The sequence below is a fragment of the Cynocephalus volans genome, chromosome 9 (genome assembly GCF_027409185.1).
Source record: "Cynocephalus volans isolate mCynVol1 chromosome 9, mCynVol1.pri, whole genome shotgun sequence".
Lineage (NCBI taxonomy): Eukaryota > Metazoa > Chordata > Mammalia > Dermoptera > Cynocephalidae > Cynocephalus > Cynocephalus volans.
In genome coordinates, this window is record NC_084468.1 from 13,912,161 (window position 1) to 13,930,168 (window position 18,008).

Below are 18,008 nucleotides of genomic sequence, written 5' to 3' on the forward strand. Positions count from 1 at the left end.
TGGTCCTGGCAGACTTTTACAAAATATAGTTGAATTACACTTAATAATTTGTTTTATTAATTATTAACAATAGTTTTGTTTAGCATTAATTGTTAATAGAAGAGCAGCAACTTTATTTTTGTCACATAGACCTTACCTTATATCAGAGAAAGAATTTTATGGCCTAGAGACTGAGTCTGGTATGAGAAGCTGGGGCCGCTCCAAGATGAAGGTATTATTCATTTATTTATTCATCAGTTTGAGCACTCTTTATTCTTTCAGTGTGAATTGACAAACATTTTCTGAGCAGCGCCTGTGCTAGGCAGGAGTGGAAGTTCCAAGCTCAGTTCCTGCAGTCAGGAAGAATTGGGTTCACATCTTGGACTCTGTCATTTACTGGCTGTGTGAACTTGGGCAAGTTAACTGAAAAGCTTCAGGTTTAATCATCTGCAACACAGGCATAGTAAATAGCCCCTGCTTGGCAGTGCACATGCAGATAATGTCTATAAAGCTCTCAGTGGTGTCTGCACACATAATACTCTATCCATGTTGTCATGATGTTACTACATCCAGGGATGCAAAAGTGGATGGGTCCAGGCCATATGCTGGATGACTGGGGTTTTATGTTAACTGCAAGTCATCCAGTCATTCCCAGGCCTCCACTGGTAAAGGTTTGAGCACTTTCCCACCTTGTGTATTCCTTGGGATGTCTGGGATTCAAGTCCATTTCGCTTCCTATTCCTCAAATCTGCACATGCACTCCTGTTGCCCACCTCTCTTTCTCACGCCCTTGTCAGGTCTTCTGTATAAGAACTAGACCAGCCAGATGATTATAGGAAAAGCAGGAGGCACACAACGAGGTCACCTGTGTCATGACATCTGATGACTTCTTGGTTGGGGAAGTTGAGTTGAATATACTTACGCAGATTTCTGTTAAACGTAGTATCAGGCCAGTGCCCTGAGAACTCTCACTTCCAAGGATGGTCACAATTAGCTTTTCAGAATGAATTAGTAGTCTCAGTTGCAGAAAAGATTAAGAACATGCAGATGGCTTCTCTACCCCCGGTGCTTCCTGATGTCCTCTTGCACAAGTTACGTTTCAGAGGTCTTGGCCTTGATCGCCTTTTAACAAGTGTCCTCTGCATGGAGCCTGCTCCATCAGTATCACCAAGGATGGCTGCCTATTACTTTTCTGGCAATTGTGATGATTTATTTTGTTTTGCAAAAGTGACTTATTGTCCTGACCTACTCACCTTTTCAGAAGCTGAGCTAAATTGTCTTGTCTCCTTGCCCTCTGTCCCCAACCCTTTCAGAAGACTGCCCCTGTTTCCCCGTGGGAAATGCACTTTCTGCAACGGAAGCCTCTTTAGACCTCTCGGGCTGCTGAATTGTCTCAGCTTGGAAGACAGGAGGTTTGTTATGCTCATTGTGTCAGCTGCAAACGTAACTCACTAAACCACCCCAGACACAGGATGCCATCAGTGATGCAATTTACAATACCCTAGTGCTCTTGTTGGCCAGTAGTGCTGGGTGGGAGCTGGGAGGTTTTCAAAGATCTGGGGCCATGTTTTCCAGCTCCTTTGTTCCCCTCCATCTTGCCTCCTCCACCTTCCCCTTTCTATGTAGGTCACACTGTGTGCCCCTAAGATTTCTAAGGCCAATTAGTAGGTTAGAGACTGTCAAGATATATTGACCTGCAAGATCACAGTATTTACTGTCATCATAATTTCTCATAGCATTGAAGCTTATACTGGCCCTCTGCATGGCTTTGTTCAAAGCCTGTCCAAGAGAAGGCCGTTTAGATATTGCAATCAGAATTCTTGAGCTGAACTATTTTTTAATTATAGCTTTGGGAGAGGGAGTTGTGTAGTTTGGGAAAGGAGTCCAGCTGGGAGTTAGCATCTCTTTGATCACCAGGCTGAACGATTTGCTTTGATCATGGAGACAATAGTTCATAAAAGAGCCTGGTCTCTTCCCGAAATTTGCAGGTAAACAGAGGGATCATTTGAACTGATTGTGGAATGAGCAATTCACATCCAAGACAATGGTCTCCTTTTAGCTGGATTTAGGGACCTAATCATTAACATAGCAAAGGGGATTGATGGATGGGAAAAGGTGGCTTCAGTCCCTGGAGAAATGCATCAAGAGGTCACTGGCTGGGTCCTCTGTGGTTGGATTCTTAGGTCCTGGATGGATCCTTCTGTGGGGCCCACATGGTATTCAGGCAAATCTGTATAAAAATGAACACCATAGGTAACCTTGGAGGGAAGAAGAACTCGCTCGAAAGAAGGTGCTTGGAATAGTGGGAAGCTTGCAGACCTTGGAGTCAGGGGAAGCTGAGATAAAATCCTTACCTCTCCATTTACTATCTGTGAGACCAGAGGCCAGTTGCTTAAACCCTTCTGTGTCTAAAGTTCTTTTTTCTGTACAAGTTGGACATAAATACTTCAAGGGCTATTTTTAGGGTTTAATGATGTACTTTTGAGAAAGGAACCCCGCTAGGTGCCAGGCATGTTGGGGAAGAAAAAAACACTAAGGAATCCTAAAACAATACTGAAAAATCCTCCTGCTGTATTCCTACACTACTGAGAGCAAACTGTACCCGATTTTCTCGAGCAAATTGTTTTAAAGTTGTATTCTGAATTGTGTTCTGATGGGACTTGTTCAAATACTTATTTATGAGGTTTCATTTATTTAAATTAGAGCGTTTGACCTTTTGAGGGGTTGCAGGAGTACTGCCATTGGGGGAACCATATAACCACAGGTACTCAGTTTGAAGAATGTTAGTCGGGCAGGGATTATTTAGCATTTAGTTATAAGTCTGGACTATGTGGTTTGGTTGTTTCCCCTTGCGTTACCCCATAACACTAATCAGCTGCCATTTGGTTGTAACATGTGAATAAAGCATCCAGATCTAATAGTTATTGTTAAAAGACATGGCCCTGAATAATAAGCCATTTACCTTGGACAGAACGGCAAAACCCCAGGCTCGCCTCTGCCTTAAGACTTCTCAGACACTTGGCTCCTAGGGAGGAAACATATCGTCTGAAGAATGGTCCCATCAGACTGCCTTCCGCCTTCCTCTTCTATAACTACCTACAGCTCTGCTACAGGCCACACGCATTTGTGCCACGGCCAAAGCTTTTCCATTCATTCTTTTTTTTTTCTGGTGCAATAGGAAATCAGCTTTTACTCAGGAATACTGGTGACCTGTGGAGAGATGCTAGGCTAATCCATCTCTCCAGTAAACCTAAAGGAGAATGGCCAGACTAAACTCATTTCAAAGACTCAGGTTTACTGAGGGGTTTTTAAAAGAGGGGTTTGAGGGAATGGAATGTGGAAAGGGACAACCAAGAAGGAGGGGGACATGAGCTGTGGGGTCTCCAAGCAAGGAGCCAGGTGCAAGGTCTCTCCAATTCTGTCTGGTTTCTGTTCCCATCCTTGATGTCATCTTAGGGTCCTGCTGGAGTTTGATGTGCTCCAGGGTAGAATCAGCAGAGCTTTATTGATGTCTTCTTTGGTTCCTCAGGGTCTGGATGGTATGTGTCTCGTGACAAGTTTGTAACTCTAGGCTAACTGAAAAACAACATTAATTCTTTCATACAATTGCCTCCCTACTCTTGAGTTACTTCAGTATATGTTCTCTGTTTGCTGCAGTAAATCATTCAGCAAACTTTTCAGGGAAGGTTCTTGGTTGACATACATGCCTAACCCCTGCATCTTTGAGAATGTCTTCCAGTTGCCCTTGTACAGAAATGATAACTTGGCAGGGTATAAAATTCTTGGTTCAAAATTATTTTCCCTTAAAATTCTGTAGATAGTTTTCTATTGTCTTCTGGCATTTAGAGTTGCCAAAGAAAAATCTGAGGTCAGCTTGACTTTTGCCCTTTTATAGGTAACTTGTTTTCTCTGTCTGGATACTTGTATAATTTTTTCTTTATCCTTGAAATTTAAAAATGTGACCAGAATGTATCTAGGTGTTGCTTTCTTTTCAGGTACCCTGTGTGCTTTTTCCCTTTGTAGATCTAGTTTGTTCTTCAACTCCAGAAAATTTTCTTCAGTTAGTTCCTTAATTGCCATTTTAGGTCCATTTGCTTTGTCCCCTGTTTCAGGTATTCCTATTAAGTGTAGATTGTATTTCCTGGACTACCCTGTAGGTCTCTCTTTTCTTTCTCTTTGCTTATCTTGATTGTTTTTCCCTTTTTCTCTACATTCAGTGAGACTTTCTTTTGTTTTGCATTTACTTCAGTTATTTGATTTCAGCTTGTATTACTCTCCTTTCTGTTAGTCTCTGAACTCCCTCATACTTTTTGAGCTGTCTGCCCATCCTTTCTCTATCACTGTTGATAGTTTGTTAAACTCTCTTGTTATACAATTCTTAAACCTTTCTACAGCTTCTGTTTCCAGTGCCATATCTGTTTCAAGAGGAGGCATTTTCTCGATTATTTAGCTCTGTTCCTTTCTTCTGAACTGCAGTATTATGACCTTTTCAATAGCTTTTCTTAGCAAGGAGGACCAAAAACAAAGATTAAGGGAGGTCTTCTGCAGCATGGAAAAGAAAACATCCAAAACCAAAACTCTTTCATAGGGAGCAGGGTGGGTCACAGAAGTGTGAGAAGGGTGGCCATGTGTGGAGAGGGCACCTAAAATGCCCAGCTATACGAAAATCAGAGGATGCCAGGGGAATGAGTTGTGGGTCACCAAGGCATTAAAGACTCCAGGTCTGCAATACTGCTCCATGCCATTTCAATGAATCATAAGTAAGCATCTACTGTATTAGCATACTAGGGCTATCATCACAAAATACCACAGACTTGGTGACTTAAACAACAGAAATGTATTTGTTCACAGTACTAGAGGCCAGAGGTCTGAGATCACAGCAGGGTTATTTTCTTCTGAGGCCTCTCTCCCTGGCTTGTGGGTGGCCACTCTCTTGCAGGATCCTCATCTGGTTTTTCCTCTGTGTGTCTACATGTCTGTTTTCAAATTTTCTCTTTTTATAAAAACACCACTCATACTGAATTACGGCCCACTCTAATGACCCCATTTTACTGTAGTTATCTCTTTATAGACTCTATCTCCAAATATAGTCACATTCTGAGGTACTGGAAGTTAGGATTTCAGCATATGGATTTTGGGGGGACATAGTTCAGCCCATAACACCACTTGTATGTCAGACACTGTGCTAGCACTTGAGGTGCAGTGATGGCCAGACCCAGTTACTGCCTGCAGGTCTCAGTCTCAGCCAGTCAGTGGGGATGCTTCCTGAAGGTCACATGTCGCATTATCTACTAGACACTTGAGCTTGACTTCTTCTCCATTTTGTTCCCTTTGGCAGTGCCGAACCTACCTTTCTTTCAAAAGTCAGTATGTCCTTGGCATCTGGGGCACAGAACATTTGGGTCTAATTCTTCTTTGACTCCTCTGACCAGCCCATCTCTGTATCTTCATGGTCTGGCTCATATGTCCAACTTTTCAATACTGGTGTTCCTGTAGGTGTACGTTGTCAACCCACTGCTTTTTTTCCCTCTGTATATTTTTCCTTGGGCACCTCATTCTACTGTGCCCTTGCTACTTAAAATGTAACCTGTAGACCAACAACATCAGTGTCCCCTGGGTGAAATATTGAGTCTCAAGTCCCCTAAGTCTAGATCCACTGAATTGTTACCTAGATTTTTAGCAGGATCCCTACCTAGGTGATGGTGTGCCCATTACAGTTTAGGAAGCACACTCTGCTAATGTCAGCTCCCACTACCTACTGCCTCCTGTCTATGACACCTCTCCAGCCTTCTCCCAACTTCCCACTCCTGTCTGTAGCTGCCTGGTGACTGTCTCTTCCAGGATGTCCCACAGGCATGGCCAACTCAGCATGCCCCAGCTGGACTCATCGTCCTGCCTGCCTTTGCTTCTCCTCTTCCTGCATCTCTCATTCCAGGGACAGCTGCAGCCCATGCAGTCCCCCTGCAGGCATGTGACCTCCTGTCTTACATATGGGCAATCAAGTCCTGCTCTTTTTTTCTCCCCATAGTCCTCATCTCTGTCTCTCCTCTCCTTTGTCGCTGCATTGCCCCTACTCCAGGCTTTCATCCTCTACCCCCTGAACTAGTACAAGCGACTCCCAACAGATGGATCGTCTGTGGCTTTTCCTCTCTCTGCTTCCCCTGCCTCTGCCTGGAGCCTCTGCTGCAGTTCGTTGCCTGGCAACACTCACTCATTCTTTAGGATTCAGCTCCCAGGATCCTCTCCAGGAACATTTCCTAACCCCCACCCCCCAGCCCCAGGAATCCTTTTCTCTATGTTTCCTAGTAAGTCTGGGCCTCAGTGTCTTTACCTGTGAAACGGGATGAATGGAAGTGTTTTAAGAAATAAATGTGTTAAGTTCTTGGAGCAGTGCTTGACATAGAGTAAACATGCAATATGTGTTAGAAGTCCTGGCAGCAGCCATTTTAACTTCCTCACAGGCAGTCTGGAAATTTCCTTTTCCTTTCCCTAGGCTGGGGTTTCCTAAGGTGTGGTCAGGTGACACCAGCATCAGAGTCATCCATGGTGGGATGGATATGAGGTGGCCTCCAGTCTAAGAAACTCAGCCTTGGTCCAGGACCTCTTGGGGTCAGGGACTGTGTCTAAGGCATCTGTGAGGCCTGGATGTCTCCCATTTGGGGCCAGAGCAGGTGCTCCTCAAACATTTACCGTACCAGGTGACGCTGGAAATTTTTGGTAGGAGAGGAGGGAGGCATTATTCAGGGTATGGTATTAAGAACAAAATAGGAACTACAAATGACTTTTTGGGCATTTCCTAAATGAGGAAGCTCAGGAGGGTACTGTCAGCTTGGCCGATTTATAGTTTTGAATTTGTGCCCAGAAGCTGTTTGCAGAGAGTGTATTTTTAGAAATATAAAATAAATACAATTAAATTAGAGAGATCTGTCAAGTATTTTTTGCTGGTTTTAAGACTGTCCTCTGACCATTACAGCTTAGGTAATGACAACTCATTGAATAATGGCACCATATATTTTAATTAAATAATCAAGGCTCTCCAATCATTACATTAATGAAGATAGGGGTCAAAAGCCTAGAACCTAAAAGAAAAGAGATTTTAAATGGACAGAAATAGCAATAAAAATGCAAATATTTTTCCTGGCTCTTTTCTGTTTTTTATTAACACATTGTGGGCTGAGTATGTGTCTCTCCTCATGTTTAAACAACTCATTGCCACTTACAATGCCGTAAATTCAGCCTGTGGAGTAGAGAACACACACACGCACACACGCGCACACACACACACACACGTTAGAATCAGGTAGACTCAGGTTTGTATCCTGGCTTACCAGCTGTGTGGCCTCAAGCAGGTTTCTTAACCTCTCTGAATTTCAGTTTTCTCTACTACAGAAAGGGGAGATTTAATACCAATACCATAGTTTGGCTGTGGGAATCAAATTAGATAATATATGTATAGTGAATATGTATTTGATCCCTCACAGTTAGGATGTAAGAAATGTTGCTTTAATTTTTTTTCCCCTTAAGCCAAAACAACTCTGGCTCAACCAGCACATACCAGAGTTGGCCAAAAATTTCAGCTTCTCAGTGGCTCCTTCATAGGATTGTTACAGGAGTTGGAGGATAGTTACAAGAGTTTCTTAGGTTGAGGACACCATTCTGAGGTTTTGTTTTGCAGGACCACATGGCCAAGAGCTCTGCTGGTAGCATCTGCTTCCCTCTTATGCACACACTTAGCTACAGGGCTGTCTGCCTCAGCTCCCAAAGATCTGGAAATAAGAGCAAAATCTCAGGCAACCATGCAAATCAAGTCAATCCGAGGTTTTGCCACTGTTAGTTAAAGCATCTGGAATTTACTCGAACATGCATCAGTATACAAAGTGTGATTGTGTGTGTGTGTGTGTGTGTGTGTGTGTGTGTGTGTGTGTGTGTGTGTGTTAAGCTATCACCTACACGCTGCTCACGTTCTAATCAGGAGAGCACACTCTTGAGATGCTTCGCTAGCAATAAACAGAAGCCTGCATTCTGGAGCAGACAGACAAATGTCTGAGAAAGACACGTGTGTCTGATATCCTTATTGGATCAATAATTCAGGCTTTGCTGAGTAACCTAGTAAATGTCTGAAATGGTTTTTCACTGGTGAAATTGCTCTGTTAACTAGAAGGTTGCATGCTAGAAATGGACTCTCATTGGTGACATTAAATGTGTGTGGACCGACTCAAACATTTTGGAGACATTCCCTGCCCTGAATCCTGTAAGGCTTTGGGCCTGCGCTCCTGGGCGTGGTACCCTCGGCTCTCTGTCCTCGCTTGCACCCCCTTCTTTGCACCTCCCCCGAGGAAGGAATTGTCCAACTGACTAGTTCCTGTTTCTGCCTTTGCTTGCACAGCTTGCATATATGGAATTTGTTACAGACAAACATATAGCTCCTATGCTCACTTCCTTTGGCTCGCATTGCTGGACTGACAAATGAAATGACCCACAGGTGTCCTACCTTGAAGACCACTTCTGGGTCCCCTGTGCTCTTCATGGGCCTCCTGAGCTAACCAGTTTGGAGAGCGTGCTGTTGATCCTAAACTTGAGTCCCAGCAGGACTGCCTCCTGTGTCATGCTGTTGATCCTAAGCCCAAGTCACAACAGGACTGCCTCCTGTGTTGGTCTGGACTGCAGGGGTTGTATTCTGTTTCAGCCTTTCACCTGTCCATGTGCTCTGTAACGTCAAGGCTCCCCTCTGACTCAGGACCTACCTGGTACCTGACTGTTTCTTCTTCAGGACAAGATTTTCTTTCTTTCCACATCCTATGTACTTTCTCACCTCCTAACACAGCCTGCAGGCAGGGGTCAAGAAGAGTTTCGCAAATGGACAGAGCTTGTGGCAAAATACCCTCAGAGGCTCCACTTGTTTCTCTTCTCTACCCACTCATTTGCCTCTGTCCATCCTTCTACCATCCACCTACCCGTAGTTGTAGCAAACGTTTACTGAGCATCAGCTGTGTGCCCTGTCTTTGCCAGTGAAAGGGAAGAAGAATAATTTTTTTCTTCAACATTCACAAGTTCTTAGTTGGAATGAACCCCGTAACAATAGACAGATTAACAAGAGAAAAACAAACAGAAGTTTATTAACGTGTATATCTCATGTATACGTGAGAGACACCCAGGGAATGAGTAGTTCTCCAAGAGGTGGCTTTAAATTCTAGCTTATATAACATCTCCAACAAAGAACAATAATTTTTTTAAAAAAAATTGCAAAACAAAGGAAAGGGGATTCTCCAGAGGCGGCAACATGTGGGAAGGCAAATAAATGGCAGATTAAGGTAGGTTTGTAAGCTTGTTAATGTGGACTCCTCTGGTACCATCTGCAGATGATAAGTGTCTAAAGTTGTGTTCAGTGGTTCTCTCTGCTATAAGGGAGGCAGGAAACCTTTTGTCTTTATAAATCTATGTCTACTCTCAGGCAAATAGAGGGAGAACAAAGGGTTTTCCTGCACCTGTGTCTTCTTAATTGCCTTTAGCCCAACAATCCTTCATATTTTGGGGTGACATGTTCTGGTCTCGCACTCTAGTAAGATAGTATTCCTGCCTCAAGGAGCTCACTTTTAGTGGCTTGGGTTGGGGTTGGGCTGTGGCCGAAGAAGTATTTAAAATGTTTTTAAAAAATAATTAAAATATACAAATTTTAAAATATTTATACACATGTTCAAATGTGGTAAGTGTAATTAGTGGAAGGGATGTATACAAGGCATTTTGGGCTCTCAGAAGAGAATCCCTAACCTGCCTGTAAGTGAACTGACCTTACTGTCCCGGGTATCACATTGAAATTCCTGGGGCCCACTTTTCGTATGAGCCCTGCCTGAACTTACTGTTTCTTTTGGGCAGTCGCCTGAGGAGACCACCACCCCAGCCTGCACAGGGAACTGAGGGGCAGCTGGGCTCTTGTAGGGCTTCTGGAGGCAGATGGCCTGGCTGTGATCCCCAGCCCTGCTGGCCCACTGCTGTAGGGCCTCCAGGATGTATGTAACCTGCTTTATTCCTCCCCCTGTTCTTCATCTGTCTAATGGTGCTGATAAGATAATGGTCTGTACCTCTCAGACCTGTGAAGAGTAAGCAAAGCATTGCCTTTAAAGCACATTTCACTAGGCTTATCACCTTTGAAGCTCCTCATTACATTCGGTTTTGTTTATTATTTATATCATTTTAATGCCCACCTCCTAGCCCCAGCCTCCCAGCACCCCAGGCCAGATTCCAGTTCCTGGGATTCCCAAGAATCAAGCCTCTTGCCCACACCTGCTTAATGTCCTGCTGTGGTTTGAATGGGTCCCCCAAAAGTTCATGTGTTGGAAACTGAATTGCCATTGTGGGTCTCCTCAGATGGCTGTTGGGAGGTGAGGCATGTGGGAGAGGATTAGGCCACGTGTGCTCTGCCCTGATGGAGGGATTAATGCTATTATCTCAGGAGTGGGTTAGTTATCCCAGGAGCGGGCCTCTGTTGAGTAGGATGAGTTTGGCCTGATTTTGTGTGTTCTCTTGCTCTTCTGCCATGGGATAACGCAGCCAGAAGGCCCTCACCAGATGCTGGCACCATGCTCTTGGAGTTCCTAGCCTCCAGAACCGTGGGCCAAATAAACGTCTTTCCTTTTTAAATTACCCAGTCTGTGGTATTCTGTCCTAGCAGCAGAAAACGAGCTAAGGTATTCCCCAATCACTAAACTTCTCTGTTTGCAAATCAAGGAGGGGAATTGTTCAACCTTTTGAAATTACTTTACTAAAATGTTTGCTCTAAGTGTATTCTAAAAGTGCTCAATTAATCATTTAAATAGATTTTAACTGATAAACATTTAACTCAGTAACAATTCTTTATTCCATTCTTTCTTCCAACAAACGTCTTGTAATGAGGCTTATTATGTAATAGGTGCTGAGAATATAGTGGGGACCCAGACATGCTGTTCCAGCCCTCAAAAAGCTGAGAGTATTGTAGGGCATACCAGTGGGTAAACCAACAGCACCAAAATAATGTACTAAGTTCCCCACAAAGGAAGCGGAGGGTGTCTGAGAGTATGACGAGGGGTGCCAGAGCCAGACGGGGCACCTATAAATTGTACCATTGAAAACTGACTTTGTAGTTATTTACTCAAATAGGTTTGAGTTCTCCATAGGTTCTGTGAGCTGAAGTAAGGATCAAGATCTTCTGCTTATCTTCAGGACAAGGCATAGTTCTGTGTGACGTACAATGTATATAGTAGGTGTTAAATAAACTCATTGTTCTTAAAATGGAACCATGTGAGTTTTGTTCCATGAATAAGCATAACACAATATTATTTTTAACCCTAACGTTGAAATTAGTAGGAGGGACTTTGAAATGGGACCACCTGGAAAGAATGAAAAACCATCATTAAGACATTCTGACAAGGCAAAGTGAGAACTCAAGGAAGAGCCTCCTTCCTACCAGCGTGTGGAAGCAGGTTTGGGGGATCTGCAGAAACCACTCAGAGCTTCAGAGATAGAATGACTCAGAGGGACAAGTGCTGGCAGGCACGTGCCTGCAGCATGGAACAGAAGGAGGAAATCCAAGTGTTCTAGCCATACATCATGCCTTTCAGCCGTGGCAATGGTTTCCCCTGGATCTGAAGGCAGACATTGAGACATTTCAGGAGAGTGAGTGTGTTTCTTCTGAAGATAGATTAGCCCCCTGCTTTCCTGAAGAAGGCTGTTTGTGCTCCAAACCACCTTTCCCTGGGTTGGTGACACATCTATGAGAGATGTACACCGATCTTTCTCCATGTACAAAAGAGTTTGATTTCCAGGAGTGCCTGTGGGATGTTTCAATTTGGGGAGTTCAGTGTGCTGCGCTTCGGAGGGGGATATCTGCTCTTTGTGAAGTTCTCTTTTGTTTATTTGGCTTGGACACTGCAAGGAGGGCTGCACAGTCACAGACAAACCATATGTGGCTGGGAATTCCAGTCTTTCTAATTTCTGGGTCTCACTAACTTCACCCCAAAGTCAGGGGTGAGTCTGCAAGTGACAGACACTGGGCTGTGGGAAGCATGTGAACTTCAGAGACCCGGGAATAATGCCGCCTCTGCCTCCAGCTATCTGTGTAGTTCTGGTCAAGTTCCTGAACCTCTCTGACTTCTGTGTCTTTATCTATTAAACTCAGATAATGACAACTTTCTATGGTTTATAATAGGGATTAAATGGTAAAAAATGGAAAGCAAATGGTACATAACAAGCAGTAGAAAAATGTGTCTCTTTCCCTTCCTCCCCTCCCCAGCCCTAACAAAGATTCCTTGAAAATATCAGTGAAGGCAAACCAGAGCTACATTTTCATATGGATAATCAATTTCACTGAATTGGAGAAAAAGATAGATATTGAAATTAGTAAAATGGTCGAGATAGTTTTGTGATTTAACATGATACCAGTATAGGAACTGGGCCAAAATGTCCAAAGCCAAGTCTGTGCCCAAGACTGATGTAATCCAAATCTTTGGCAATGGGACCCAGGTCTGTAGCTCTCCAGGTGATTACATTGTGCAGCCATGTTTGAGAACTAACTCTAGGAGAGTTTAGAAGGCCTGGGTTCAGGCCCATGTGTGACCAAGGAGTGGTGGTCAGTAGATTGTTAGTGATTAGAAATATGTAAGGGAGACAAGTAGTAACATTACACAACATCAAACAGACATCAGACTTGCTCTGAATAGTCCTAATAGTCAACCCATTGTGAAATTTCAAAAATTAAGTAAGTGCATGGGATTTTTACATTTGTTCTGAGGGGGCACAAATGAAAATGTACAGGAAAGAGTTTACATAGCTGACCTGGTGTTTATCATTAGACAGACCTGCTTTGGGGCTGACCCTTGGATGTCATCTGGCAATTTAGCATTTGGAATATTTTCTGTCTTACTGATAAAACTATTTTGTAAGCCTAGAGCACTGAACCCTGTGCCAGCTTACCTAAACTATCTATGGTGCAGGCAATGTGAGTGGTGCACCCTGCTCTTCTTAGTGACCAGATGCCTGAGTGACCAGCCCCCAATAAAAACCCTGGATTTCAAGTCTTAGGTGTGCTTTGTTGGGCAGAAACATTGTTCATATATTTCCACATTTTTTGCTGGAGAAAGGATCATATTCTATGTGACAGTCCCCTTGGGAGAGAAAACATAGATCAAAGACACAAGTAAAACTGCCTCTGAGTCCCGTGAGTCCTTGTGGCCAAGTCACCAAAAGGGCAGGTGTTTGTGGGACCACTATACATTTTTTTTGAATAAAATTGGAAATAAATTTTTTTATGGAACATATGCCACGTAGCAAGCTTTATATGTAGCCATGTATGTTTAGAGATATTTTGTGTGTAAAATAGGATGATGTTAATGAACAGAATTAGAAAAAAGATACTATAAAATACAGTATCCCTAAAGCCACGGTAAGAGGGACTAGGATGGAATCTAGAAGGAGTCTGGGCACACAACAGAGAGTAACATCATCTGTGGAAGACCTTGTGATGGATGGATGGCTTCACTAGGCCTGTGAACTTGTACCTCCCACCGGAGTGGCCATGACCAGAGTAGATAAACCAAGGGCTCCTGAATCCCCACCTGTCCTGTCTTGTTCCTCACCATCCCTGCATCTCTGTCTGATGTGATGGCAAAGCCCATTTTCTGCCTCACTAACCATCATGACAGCTGGCTTTCTCTGCCACCCTCTCAGTGTCATCAAAGAAGGACCAACCATCCATACCCATTCCCTGCCAAGAGGGAGTAGTATTGAAGAATGGTTGTGAACAAAGGGTCTTAAAAAGTCAAAAGTGATTGGACTGGACATCGCCTAAGGATCCTATGACCCTGAGAGTCTGTGATTCTGAGTCCCTGGCATTCTGAGTCTTGGTCTCCTCATCAGTAAAATGGGCGCATGACTGTTGACTCACAGCATTGTAGAGAAGATCGACAAATCTTCCAAAGAATGACAGCTCATCAGAGCTGGAAGGGCAATGTGGACTCCAAAGCACCCATTGTATGGAGGAAAAGGGGACACAGAGGAGCCATAACTCAGCTCTTCCATTCAGATATAGTCAGAGGCAGGACTAGGAGGCCCGTCTTTTGACCCTTCCTGCTTTGCCCTTTGCACACATGTTAAAGCCCTTCATTTATTTTCTGCTGATGGCAAATAGAGTCAAGTTTGCTACGTTTTACTGAGTGCCTACTGTGTGCATGTTAGATGTTTTACACGTATTATCTCATTTACTCCTCGCAGAGGTTAAAAATGAGAACACTCACAGACGTCCATGACTTGCTTGGGTCATTCAGTGTCAGTCTCGAATGTTAAACCCAGATGTTTTTCTCAGTCTTCTTCTCTCATGTGCTGTTTCCAGTGGGAATAATAAATTAGATAGCATTTCCAGAGCACTGACTATGTGCCAGGCACCTTACCCATCTCATTTAAATGCATTATTCCATTTTATCCTTGCAACAATGCCAGAAACGAATCCTGACCTCATCATCTGATTGCATCCACTCCTGAGGCAGCAGGGTGCCCGTTAAATCAGCACTGAGTATGTGGTAAATTATTAAATCTGAATGGCAGCCCTAGTATTCTGAGCCCAAGCCACACGCTGGTAGTTGAGATTACAACTCTGATTTAGGGCAGCCTTGAAGCCAAAGCCATGTCTAATTGGACAGTCAAGTCTTCACCGACTGACATCAGCCTCTGCCCCAAGTACTCCTGGAAATAATGCTTTCCAAATCCTTCACAAACTGCCAAGGTTAAGAGTTTGAGAGTAACATTGGTCTGGGTTTGAATCCCAGCATCTATTCACCAAGGATTCACGCAAGTTTAATCTCTCTGAGCCAGCTTCCTCATTGAAACAATGGGATGTATACAATAGGAACTGCCTTCTTAAGTGTTCCAGGTGTTTAAGAACTAGCCCAGCAAAGACACCAGTGTGTTAGTGTGGACACCCCATGGAGGTCCCCTGCTCTGCTGCGTAACTGGAGGGGGCAGTCAGAGGGGCTCTAGTGAGTGGTCAGGTCAGTGCTGCCAATTCAACCTTTCCTCTCCATTTCTCACTTTCCCCACAGGTGGATGTGGCAGTGAACTTGAAGTGGGTAGGGGGAATTTTGGAGGTTTGGACAAGAAGGAAAGGAAGTTGGAAAGTTTGTGAGAGAAAGAAGCTTGGGAGACCGACAAACTGGGAAGATCTTTCCTTGAATAACTAAGAGGAGGTTGCAGCTGAAACCAAGAAACTAGACGTAGGAAAGAAAACTAACTCTACTGAGTGGCCACTATGTACCAGGCACGTCTTAGAGGGTAGTGGTTCAACTGAGAGCAGTCTCTGGAGATGGACAGGCTGTGTATATTCTTGACTCCATTACTTGTTAATTGTGTGAGCTTTGAAAAGTTTTGTAACTTCTATGTGACTTATTTTCTTTATCTGTAAAATGGGATCATAATAGTATACATGGTGTTTTGATGTGAGAATTCAATGAGTTAATCTGGATTAAGTGCTAAAAACATGTCTGGCAAAAATTGAGTGCTCATATGTGCTGGCTACTCATGTTGTATTTGAGTACTTTATTTCATTTGATTACACCACAAGTTTTTATATCATTGTCTCCACCTCATAGATGAGGAAATTGAGGTTCAGAGAGGTGAAGTTTGATTCAGGGTTAGAACACAAATCTTTCTGACTCCAAATTCAAACTCTTCCTATAAGTCCACAAATAGTGGTAGGTCATGTTCCATGAAATGAAATATAGATGAAAAAGTTATAATGATGTATATGACAACCATTTCATGGCAACTAATCAAGTGTTATTAAGAAAAAAAAAAAAAGAAAGAAAGAAAAGAAAAAGAAACAAAACACAAACTAAAGCTAAGGGCAGCTCACTGTTTCTTGTATTAAAAGGGCACGAGAGGACAGGGAGAGGTGTGCCCAAGACAGCTTGCGCCAGCTTGTGAGGGCTGATTGCTAAATTTTCAGGAATTTTGCCAGCCTGTTGACATCCCCATGGTAGCTTGAAAATGGCCATGCTAAGAATACTTACGCCACAAAAACTGGAAAACACTACATTGGAAAGATAAAAACTAATACCTGAGGGAGGAAAGAGGGTAGAGGGATAGGGGGTAGAAATAAGATTTCTCTGGGTAGAAATTTCTATATAGCTTTGACCTTTAAATTATGCAAATGCATTACCAATTTTTTTAAAAATTAAAAACCTCTTAAATTGAAAACAAGCAAACAGAAGAACTAACCACAAGTCAAGTTGACAGCATAGCCAGAGAACAAACCTATTTCATGGGACTTTGGAACACTGTAATCTCAAATGGGAAATATTCTAAGGATTGAAAGAAGTACAAAGAAATGTTAAACTTCCATAAATTTTTTTTATTGTTTATGTTAATTTCAATATTTATATTTCAAAACTGTTTCTTTATATTGTTGGTTACAGCAAATGGATAATTATGTTAATGCTCTTAGAAATCGGCATTTGTTAATGCTCTTAGAAATCGGCATTTGCAGCATAAAAGAGATACCTTTATAAAGTGAAAAAAAATTAAGTGAAGCCACTATAATGTTAAAATTGAATAGAAATATTGGTAAGAATGCATGATTTTATCCATGTATTTCCATTCGTACAGACAAGTGTGCACGCACATGTGCACACACTGTTTTTCTAGACATAATTATAGAAATGGTAGCAATGAACACCCCTTGCATCCAGATTAGGGCCAGTAATTCAATTCCCCTCTAATAGGAACTGGAGATTCTTGGAAAATCACAAATTTTAGGTCTGAGTCCAAGAATAAAAAGAAAAAAACCCAAAAGGTGCAAGATGAACTAGACACCACTTTTTGTGTTAAGAAGGAAGGAAACATTCAAAATTTAATAGTGTAACGTAAAAAAGGAGACAGCTTAAAATGTGTCACAAAATGTTGAGAATTTGAATATAAAAACAGTAATAATTATAATAGATTTAAATATTTAATCAATAAAAATCTATGAGTCTGTAACAATGTTATTAAAATTAAAAAATAACCCTCATTTGTTCTCATTTGAGGCAGTGTTTAAAACAACTGATTACTTTGAAAATTGGTAATTATATGGATAAAGTAAAACGTTCATCTTGCCTTTCCAGTAGAACCTATGTTTTGGTGTTACCAGACAGCCTAAGTTGAGAAAGATATCCCTATTCTATTTTTAAAATTAGGTAATAAATAGAGGAGTGATAGAATATTAAAAAAAAATTTATTTTATGAGCTCTCTTGGAAATATTGATTGAAGCAAAGATTTTCTACTGGTGCTAAAATCATGAGACGAATGTTTGATGGGGAACTGGATATTTGAATAGGGTCAGAGAAACAGCACACAGGTTGCTTTGTGGAGGCAGGTGGAAAATAACAACTGTACTATTAGGTTGGGTAGTATTCAGTGGTAGCCTCCCTAATGGTGAGTTTATTAGTTTGCTAGGGCTGCTATAACAAAGTATCACAAACAGGGTTGCTTAAACAACAAAAATTTATTTTCTCACGGTTCTGAAGGTTAGAAATCTGAGATCAAAGAGTTAGCAGAGTTGGTTTCTGCTGATGCCTCTCTCCTTGGCTTGCAGATGGCCACCTTCTCACTGTGTCCCCATGTGGTCTTTCCTCTGTGTTCACATGACCATGTTCAAATTTCCTCTCCTTTTAAAGACACCAGTCCCACTGGATTACAGCCCACCCTGATTACCTCATTTTAACTCAGTTATCTCTTTAAATACCCTCTCTCTGGATACAGTCACATTCTGAGGTACTGGGGGTTAGGACTTTGACACATAAATTTTGGGGGACACAATTCATCCCTAACAGTAGATCAAGCAGAGAATATGTGTATGTGAATATGATTCGATGCAACGTGTAGTATATACTACAACCCTCATGATGTGTTCTAGTCAAAATCAGTCCAGCTAATTACATTAAGTATAGGAAATACCAGGGACAGAGGAACATGCCAAATAATATCAGTAGGAGAGAACAAGACAAATTCACCAACTGTGACAATTTGC